The sequence below is a fragment of the Urtica dioica genome, chromosome 7, assembly GCF_054948205.1.
Source record: "Urtica dioica subsp. dioica isolate 48M chromosome 7, U.dioica_male_clone48M_v1_H2, whole genome shotgun sequence".
Classification (NCBI taxonomy): domain Eukaryota; kingdom Viridiplantae; phylum Streptophyta; class Magnoliopsida; order Rosales; family Urticaceae; genus Urtica; species Urtica dioica.
The window spans coordinates 12,461,364-12,471,579 of record NC_142762.1 but is presented as its reverse complement, the minus strand read 5'-3'; positions in this window follow the sequence as shown (position 1 = coordinate 12,471,579).

Here is a 10,216-nt window from a genome sequence, read left to right as displayed (position 1 = left end):
CTTCTTTGAGTCAAGTGGGAGTTTGTTGTCAATGGTGCCCACAAGAAGAGTAGTAGTATCTATTTATGTACATTTGATGTCGTATAGTCTTACGAAGACTCTTGCTTGTAATTGCTTATTCATTATTAATAAAGTTGAAACGTTCATTCATTCTTTCTTTGTTTGAAGCTTTATGATAAAACCTTAGTCTTTTAGTCCATAAACAAACTTAACAACTTACGAAGAGACAAATGTAGATTTGCATGAACAAACTCTTCGTAGTTTGCTTAAAACGATATATTCGCAATCTTAGGGTCAAAGGACTATTGACCTCAGTATGATTGTTAGAAGAATCTATGATGTCTGGTTATGAGGCATTGAGAGTTGGGGACTCTATAGTTCTTCTAGGTATCTTCCGAAGGTACTGAATTGACCAGTGCACTTCTAGAGACAATATAAGAACAAACCATTTAACCTCTTATGTCTCGAAGTCACTATGTATGAATTGCATCATGCTTACCTTAATCCTGAAATGAGACATGCCATTTCACACCTTAGTATTCTCATTTGAGAAAGTCAAAGTTCGGACTCACTATGTGATTCCGAACAAGGCCTATTGGTGAAGTACTAAGTTGTGAGTCTGTCATGAGTAACTTTGTGAAGTTCTCATAGATATGGAATTCATGTACAAGATTGCTGAAATGCAATGTATGTCACCTCATGCTTTGTTCCTTGGAGTGTGAATAAATGAACTGGCCAGTGTCCAAATTGAGTCCTGACTCTTTTGGATGAAACAATGTGACTTGTTAGCTCCTCGTCAATACATTGTTTCTAACTTATTCACAAGCGACAAAGGAGTTGAGGAAATAACAGCTAGAAGGGCAAAATGGTAATTTAGTAAATCCCGACTAGCTGATGAAATTCATGAAGGGTAAACATAGATAATATTCAGTGGATCCGCTCATCATAATTAGGTCGAATTCTTGAGTAGAAAACAAATTCATTTGAACCGAGAGATTTTCAGTGTCAGCTCTTTAGTGGAGTCAGTTGGCATTAAGCTAAACTTGGAAAAGGTTTGTGAACTTTTGAGTCCAAGTGTTTAGCTCAAGCTTTGTTCATTTGGGTCCATGAGGTCACTGTCACGAATCACATCGATAGGAATAGTTAAACTGGAAGCTAAGTCAAAACAAGAACGAGACAGTTTTACGAAAATTGTCAAAAGGGTATTTTTGTCTTTTTGGACATAGGACGAAAAGAATGTCAATAAATTTTTTTGACATTGTCATATGATGACAAATGAAATAAATATTACTCAGCCATATTAGTGTAATTGGGTCTTGAGGATTAATTTCATTTCATAGAATTTTACTTGAAAATTCTTAATGGGCTTTTCTTATGTTGTCATGAACAAATGAAGAAACATCTAGAAGCTCCTTCTAGAAGCTCAAATTTCGTCTAACCCAAGGAAAATAAGGCTGAATTTCGTTCATGCCATAGTGGGAAAGAGAGTTTATTTTGTGCATTGATGTATGAAGATACTTGCCAAAAGAAAAAGGGGAAACAAATTTCCTTAAGAAGGAAAGTGCATTTTCGGCCAACTAAGAGGAAATCAAATGAGGAAACAAATCCTAAGCCTTCATGAGGCATGTTGGACGTGCAAGGCAATAGGAAAAGAGGAAACTACCTTTTGAAGGTAATCCTCCTCCTATAAATAGGAGCCTCATTCCTCACATTTCATTCATCCAAGTTTAAGAGATTTGAGAGACTCTCTCTCTAGAACTTGGCCGAAAATCCTCTCTCTCTCTCTCTAGTTTATTTTCGATATTTTCTTGTCTTGGCACCTAGGTCCTCACTCGACCTAGTGTTTAGCTCTGCGACTTCGAGACTCGTTCTTAAGTCGTAGTGTTTAAAAGTGCCCACTCACTGATTCCTTCTTTTCGAGTGATTTAGTGATAGAAACTTTCGTGGTTGCTCGAGGTGCCGAGGAAAGAAAGAGAGACGTGCTGCGAGGGGAGACGAGCGTTGCAAACTTTCCACAAGCTTCTTCAAAGTTCAAGCTTCAAGAAAGGTTAGTAAACTTCTAGCTCATATTGGTTTTTAATTACATGTACTTGCTCTTGTCTAGGTTAGTAAAAACTGTTTTACTTGTAAAAGAAAATTTTTAAAATTCCGCCGCTTACCGAAGCGTTAATTATTTTCTCAAACCCTAGATCGATTCCAACAAATGGTATCAGAGCTAAACACGCGGCCCAAAACGATTCTCACCCTAAGATGTGAAAATATTTTTGACCCTACGCCATTGAAAGCTGGAACACATAGCAACATGACAATGTACTATGCATTCCATAAGGACAATGGTCACCTGACATTTGACTGCAAACACCCAAGGAGAAAAATTGAAGAACTCATCCAAGAAGAAGAGCTAAAGGAGATTTTCCTGAAAATAATCGAAAACACCAGCGCCCTGGCAGGCCGACTGGCCATCGCGGCTCGCCAAGAAAGTAACGGCAACCATACGTCTCTCTCAACATTCTCACCTAAAATATCTAGGGCTTTATTTTATTTCATCGCTTTTCGATAAATCCATGACTTGAAAAAGATCCTTATGATTCCCCCATGGAAGTTAGGTTAAGATCCAAAAAAAAAAAATAATAAATATTAGTTTCTTTTTTAAAGAATAAAGGTTGACAAAATTCTGTTCGGTAGCTTATACGCTTCGCACTACTCTGCTCCGCGTTGATGCTTCTTGGCCTAGAGTGCGTAAGAGATTGTGCTTATTGGTCCTCCTGACCTAAGCGATTGCGTTTGATATCTTGTACGCTTGGTGCTACTCTACCCCGTGATGACACTTCTTGGCCCAAAATGCCTAAGCGGGTGAAAGATTGGCTTAAGCGGTTGTACGTATCTCGACACACGTCTCTCAAAATGAAGTGGAACAAGAAAGAACGGGTGATAGAGGAAGACGTTCTATGACATCTTGCCAATGGAAAGGCATGGAAGAATCAGGACGAGAAGTATCCGGACCTTCCTGCGGAGCCGAGGAACGTTCGCCTTGGACTTACTCTTTTGGAAATGAGCTTGACGTATAGCATGTGGCCGGTGGTATTGACCGCGTACAATTTACCACCATGGCTTTGCATGAAGTTTGAGTACTTAATGTTGATGCTCCTAATTTTAAGTTTGCCCCAAGTCGTCTAGAAAAGATACCGATGTGTTTTTATAGTCGCTCGTTGAGGAACTGAAAGAATTATGGGAAACATGCGTCCGATTGCGAGATGGGGCAGAGAACAATGAAGTCTTCCGATTGCGGGCCGTACTTGTTGGATGATCTATGTCTTTCTGGCATGGGGCAGTTTATCAGGATAGAGTGGACATGAGAATCTTGTGTGCCTCAGGTGCACCAAAGAAACGCTTGCATTGGCTGTTAGAAGTAGATTCGTGTATTACGACCGTCGTCGTTACTTGCCAGATTCTCACCTGATGATAAAATGCAGCGATCACTACAAAATGCATGTTGAGAAAAAGAGGTCTCCGAAGAGGTTGACCGTGAGTGTGATAATAAAAAAGGTGAACAATCTTCTTGATACGCCACCGAGCAAACACTTTTGGGGGCCAAAACAAAAGCGAGGCGAGAGGGAACTGAACTAGACCAAAAAAGAATCTTCTACAAGTTACCATACTAGTCAGAGTTGACATTGAAGCACAACATGGATGTGATGCACATAGAGAAGAATGTGTGTTAAAACCTACTCGGGACGTTGCACACTATAGACAGGAAAGATAAGGACACCAAGAAAGTGAGGCGGAATTTGGAAGACTTGAACATCAAGACTACTTTACAGTTGGAGAAGCATAGGAATATGTGGTTTAAATCACTGGCTGCATATGTTCTGACACCAAATCAGTGGAATGAGTTTAGTGAATTTTTGAAGTCCATGAAGTTCCCCGATGGACTTGCTGGAAATTTAAAGAAAAATGTTACCGCTGATGGAAAAGTGACGGGGTTGAAGACTCACGACCTTTACATGATCTTGCAATTATTGTTAGCTATGCGTATCGGTCCTTATGTCCTGAAGAAAATTCAAGACCATCGCTGAGCTGAGAAACTTTTTTAAGCTCATATGTTCCAGAACCTTACAAGTGGATGATCTCGAGAAAGCGCAAGATACGATCGTTGAAATCTTGTGTGAGCTAGAAATCATATTTCTGCCTGCATTTTTCACGATCATAGTTCATTTGACACTGCATCTATCTGAGGAAGTTCTTGAAAGTGGTCCGGTGCATATGAGATGGATGTACCTATTCGAGAGATACTTGAGAACGTTAAAGCATTTCGTGAGAAATAAAGCTAAACCTGAGGGCTCTATCATCGAGGCTTACGTTGTGGAAGAAGCTTTGGCATTTGTTGCAAGTTATTTCAAAGATTCCTCGAATGAAGCGTTCAAGCCCGTGAGCTCTCTATTTTCAGTCAGATAGTGCATGCCCTGTGGAAAGATAAATCCGTCTTGGTTGGACAACAAGTCGAGATAGATGGAAGAGTGTTACATCTTTACCAATCGTACCGAAAATAAATCCTTATATGATGTGAGTTTTTCAAAATCTCAATAATGATTAATGTTATGAAAAACAATGAGTATTGGGATCTCATGGTATCTGAAAGTCAACCCGATGTTAAGCGGTTGCATATGAAATAATTCAGAGTCTTGTTTGCGAAAAGGGTGTATGTACATAACATATTCGATATCCTAGATCATCATGCTACTCATCATTCTATATTATTCTTAATTGTAGATATACACTTTGTCCATCAGACCATTTCAGAACTTTTACATGTATCTGAGCTGTATTGTCAATGGTTTCAAATTTATCACTTTTTTCGTAATGATAAGCGTACCACTCAAAACAGTGGCTTGTGATGTCAGCGTCCTGAGTTATTGATATGATTGTTGAGTCGTATTATTCCAATGTCATTGGTATGGTGACAAGCACAAAGAATGGAGATGAGTAGGCACGTATAACATATGTATAATGACAAGTGCTTATGTGGAAAAAGAATGGTTCCCGAACGAGCCATTTATACTCGTGACTCAAGCGAAACAAGTCTTCTACGTGAATGATTCTCAGAATGATGGGGAATGAAATGTTGTCGAAGATTGTAATCATCGATATGTGTTGGATTTGCCTGACATCGACGTCTCATCTTCGGCTGTAGTTCCATTATCAATACAGCAAAATGACTTCGATCTACTGTCTCGTCGTCATGAAAACTTTGAAGCAACTCTTGTAGTGACGATAGTGAAGACGACCCAGTTGATTTTATAGACAAAGAGAAAGACGAGGAAGCTGCATCTCATTTTGTTGGAGATAATGTTGATGATGATGTTGAGATAGAAGAGGCTAACTTTATATGTGTGATGAGGATTGAGTAATGTTTTATTTATTTTTAACTAAGTTATTAATAGTGATGAGGAACACTTTCTAATGTTTTTTTTTAAATGCAGTACGTCCAAGCCTAGGCAGTGCAAACGGTGATCCACTGGCGACACTTCCATCTGCAATACTGGGTGTTACGACTGGTGCGGGTTCTGAGAGGGCGAGAAAGGGAAAGAAGGTGGTCATGGTCTTCAATCCGATTCTACTGTAGTTTTATCCGACAAAGAAGAGGGTGAAGAGCGAGAAGGTCAAGAAGGGTTAGAGTGTTGGAACGTTTGCCAACATTTTGGGGGGCCTAATACAAGCGCACATGCCTCCTCACATTCCATCGTGAAATAAAATTACGCCGCAACAATAAGCGGCGATTCCGTCTGGTATTCACACAGAGTTCGATTTTGTGTACGAGGACATGGAGATTAAGGAACTTCGATAGGCTGATTTTCATCGCACTATCATCTATAAGGCTATCATCCGCGCCGCGTAAAAGCGTTTATGTGACGGAAAGGCTAAATACATCATGCGATACATGTTTTTGTATGGCGGCAAGCGAGATGTGGCACTAGCTAACAAGCCGACGGCGTTGACTAACAAGGAGCAATTGAAAGAATGTTTTTTTCCCATCAATATAAATTCACTAATTAACTTATAATAATATGATTTTGCAGAAAAAGTCCAAGCAGAACAAAGCCAACCAAGCCGAGAAGATCACATGCAGCTGACAAGGGACGGTGTCATTTGCTCACTATTGATGGATGAACGTAAGTTTTTGACCAAAACATTTAACAAGTACTAATTCATCATCTTTAACTAAAATATAACTTATTCAACTTAATTAATAAGTACTAATTCGCTAAATACATTTACAGAGGCAAGAGAATGGGTTGATGCTCGGATCGCTCGATGCGTAGTAGAAACTCCATCAAAACAATGATGGGAGTTGGACTACGCCTGTTGCTGGAGACTATCATGTAAGTTAAATTTAATTTACACTAACGATTCATGTTTCAATTAATGTAATTAATTTTTTACCAGTTGTATACAGGCTTGGATTGTAGATCAGCCTACTGATGTATGATGGCAAGTTGAGGCGCGAAGGGAATCCCCTAACAATGACGCTATGGAGCAGGCTGTGATGGCTCAGGTTCTCGGCACGCGACATGAGTAGACTACATGGATAAGGCCATTGATCCCTCGTTTAGATCTTCTCGAAGCCCGGACTCATGACGTCGAGATGGGGTCTTCATCATCTCAAGTCGAGGAGCTAGCGCTGGACGAAGAGATGTCATTCCTAGGGGATTAGTAAAAGACTTAACTTGTGCATACAACATCTTATCTGGGCCTAGTTTTGGACCGATCGACCCGGGCCTTGCTTCGAGGTTGAGCTAGATTATGAGCCGCTATCGGTCGTCGTCATCGAGATCATCACGTGCATCCGAGCGCACCCCCGAGGCATGGCGACGATCACCTCAGGATCCTTCATCTTCACCCCCTAGTGCACCCTCGAGGCACGATAACGGTCACCCCGAACATGGACCCCTGGAAGACGTGGAACACGCGGAGGAACTCCCAATATTGATCGCAGCTCTTCAACTTTGAACTTAAACTTATTATTATGCCTAGTCTATTTACTTCGTTTTTTTTTATTTTTGTTTGTACTTTTTAAATATAAAACTAAATTAGGTTTGTTTAGACTTCTTATTATGTATTTTATTATGAATGAAACATTTGATTTTCATGTTTTTGAAAATAAAATTAAATTAATTTTGCAAATTTTAATTAGAATAAAAAATTATAATATTAAAAAAAAAATAAGGCAGCGGCTTTAGAAGAGACATTATGCTTCTAATACCGCTTCTAAATATTTTCCATCATTTCGTGGGAACATTTTAGAATTGACTTGTCGCTTTTAATGTCGTTCCTAAATCATTCCCATCATTTTGCGGGAGCCATTTAACGCACCAAATTCATAGACCTAGAAGCAACATTAGAGATGACAAGTCGCTTCTAATTATGTTGCTTCTAATTTTAGAAGAGATCTTTTAAACGCGACATAAAGTCATTTCAAATGGTCAAATAGAAGCGACATTTGAGCCTTTAGAAACGATACGACCTTTTTGTAGTAGTAATTCGGGACCTCCCGCACAGTCGTGGATTTGAGATACTTATACCGAGATCTCGGCGTCCGTGAGCCTCTCGCAATATCCTCGTCGTTAGAGATGATGTGGCCATGGAGAACACTGCTCTAGAAACATCTTTTTCAAGCAAGGTTGTGATGAATAGGGTTAGTGATGAGGGCATACAAAAAATTGGACAATGAAGGTGAAGATGAAAGAACATGGGCAACACTCAATAAATGTGGACTTTTATTTTCTTTTAATTTATTTATTTCTTTTTATTTTGTTGTCTTTTGAGATTTCTTTCTTTAAACCGAGTATGTAACTTTTCATTTACTTTTGGTGGGGCTGAATGCTTTTAGATTGCTTTGGGGGTTTGGGTTTATGGGATGATTTCTTCTCTATAAATAGGATTGTATGGTCTAGCTTTGGGGCAGATTTGAAAAAAATATAAAAGTACGTTTGTGTGTTTATAGAGAATTCTCTTAGCTCTAGAATTTATCAAGAATTTGTGCTCAAAATTATTGTGGAATTCGTCTGATTTATCGACGGAGATTCCACAACTCATCATGGCCTCACTCGATTCATCCTAATTCAAAGGTTTCGTGAATGAAAACTTCGTCTATATCCGAATCTTTCGATATAAATTTGAACTTCGAAGAACTCTTTTCGACGACTTCATATACGTTAAGTAGCTTCTGATCTTAATCTTTTGAATGTGATTTACATTTGATTTAGGGAATTATTTATTCTATAGGCGACGAAGGATTCAATGGAGGAGAATGGCGTTGAAGAAGGTGAACCGTGTGAGAGAGGAGGAATCATAGGTGAATTTCGGGGGAAAATATATTTTTGGTAGCTCAGATTAAAATTTGTTATTATTTCAAATAAACTGATGGTTTGAGCGTAATTTTAACTAATTTATAATTACCTAAGCCAGTTACAGTAAGGGATTTGCTAAATTGCCGACATATTTATAAACTTTAAATAAATAGCCATACTTGCAATGTGTCATCTTCTGGATAGGTTCAAGCTTTCATATTTGCCCTTGTGTTTCATGTTTATTTTTTTAAACTTTATTTGCACTTGTATTTAGTCAATTTGGACTTGTAAATAACATTTCGTGGTCATTTACTAAAAACTTATAAAAAAATTGGCTAAGTTAAGAAATTCGATATTTCATATGGATATATGTCTACTAGATCCTAATTTTAAACCGCTCTTATATGCCGGCTACTTAGTACTTACTAGCAAATCTCAAAAATAATTGCTAGGTTGTTAAAGAAAAAGAAAAAAAACGATCTTCTAATTTTTACAAAGAAATATATTAAAACTGCTCATTCAAGCCGCCCACGTTTTAAAAAAAATGTTTATTAAAATGATTGTGTTGAATTTTTTCATTTTAGTTTGTACTTTTTATTGAACTTAGTTTGTGTTGTGTTTGTACTTTGGTAATTGTGGGGTATAAAAAATAAATTTTATTATTTATTGGGCTTTAGTTCGAGCAAAGGCCAAATAAATGATCCAGTCCGACTCGAGGAGGAAAAGCCCAAGCCCAGTCTACATAGAAGTGATCCAGTTCGCCCTGCTGACCTAGCCAAGTAACAAAGTCGTTGTCAACCCGCAATCTCACCGAGAAGATCGGATCTAAGACTTGACCAGTCCGCGACGTGGCGAGGACGAGCTGATCAACACGTGTCCAAAAGACGATCATTTCTTTGCATATAAATAATAACTGTTGTTTTCATTTTCGCATACACAAGCTTTCGCTCTATATTACGTATTCAAATTCTTTAAATCTGTTGTTGAGCTCGCCTACTTGAGTTCGACACTTCGCCTCCTTGTAAGCAACAGATATCAATAAAGATTATTCTTTTATTATTTCATATTAATATTCATTTTAATTTAATATCGTTTGTTTTTTATACGAAGTCTTTTTGAGAACCATTAAATAAATTAAATAAATATCAACAATTTGGCGCTGTCTATGGGAAACATTCAGAAAGACCAACATCAAAAGAAACAACCTTTCTAAAAAAAGAAAGATCATGTCTTCCACTCCGACTCACTACGAATCGGGAGAGGAAATCCCTGCGGGGATCAGGGCGATCCTGGATATGCTGAACAAGAAACTTGAAAATCAAGAGGAGACCTATCGAGCCCTCAATGCTTGGCTGAACTCCATCACGACCCCTCTGAACACCTCGGATCCACAAATTGGATCCCACGAAATGACCGCCTCTGAATCAGCTTTGATTGCAACGTCAACCGCACAGACAAGCCGACCTCTTCCTCCAGGTCTCACGGAGAATAGATCAAAGCTCCTATCCAAACTTTTTGTTCGGTGGAACTTCTGCTGAGACTACCCAGGAAGCTCAAAACGATCTGGTCGGGCTACCCCAGCCTCCGCCGGCTGGAACGCCCCTCGGATCCTTTCCAGTGAACTCTGGACTTTGTCCCTCGTTGATCTCGCCAACATTCGTCGCCCAAGTTCCGGGAAAACCGAATCAGACTACGACAGAACCGATCGAAGTCACGACCATCACGCCAATGCGACGGGATATCACTATTCTCAGAATAGCGATCCGAACATGAATGAATTCGAAAGATTCAAGGAATCCATGACGGCCAAACTGAAGGCTGTCCATTCCAAATTTCACAATGCGACCAGTTCAGTCCCTGAAATAGAC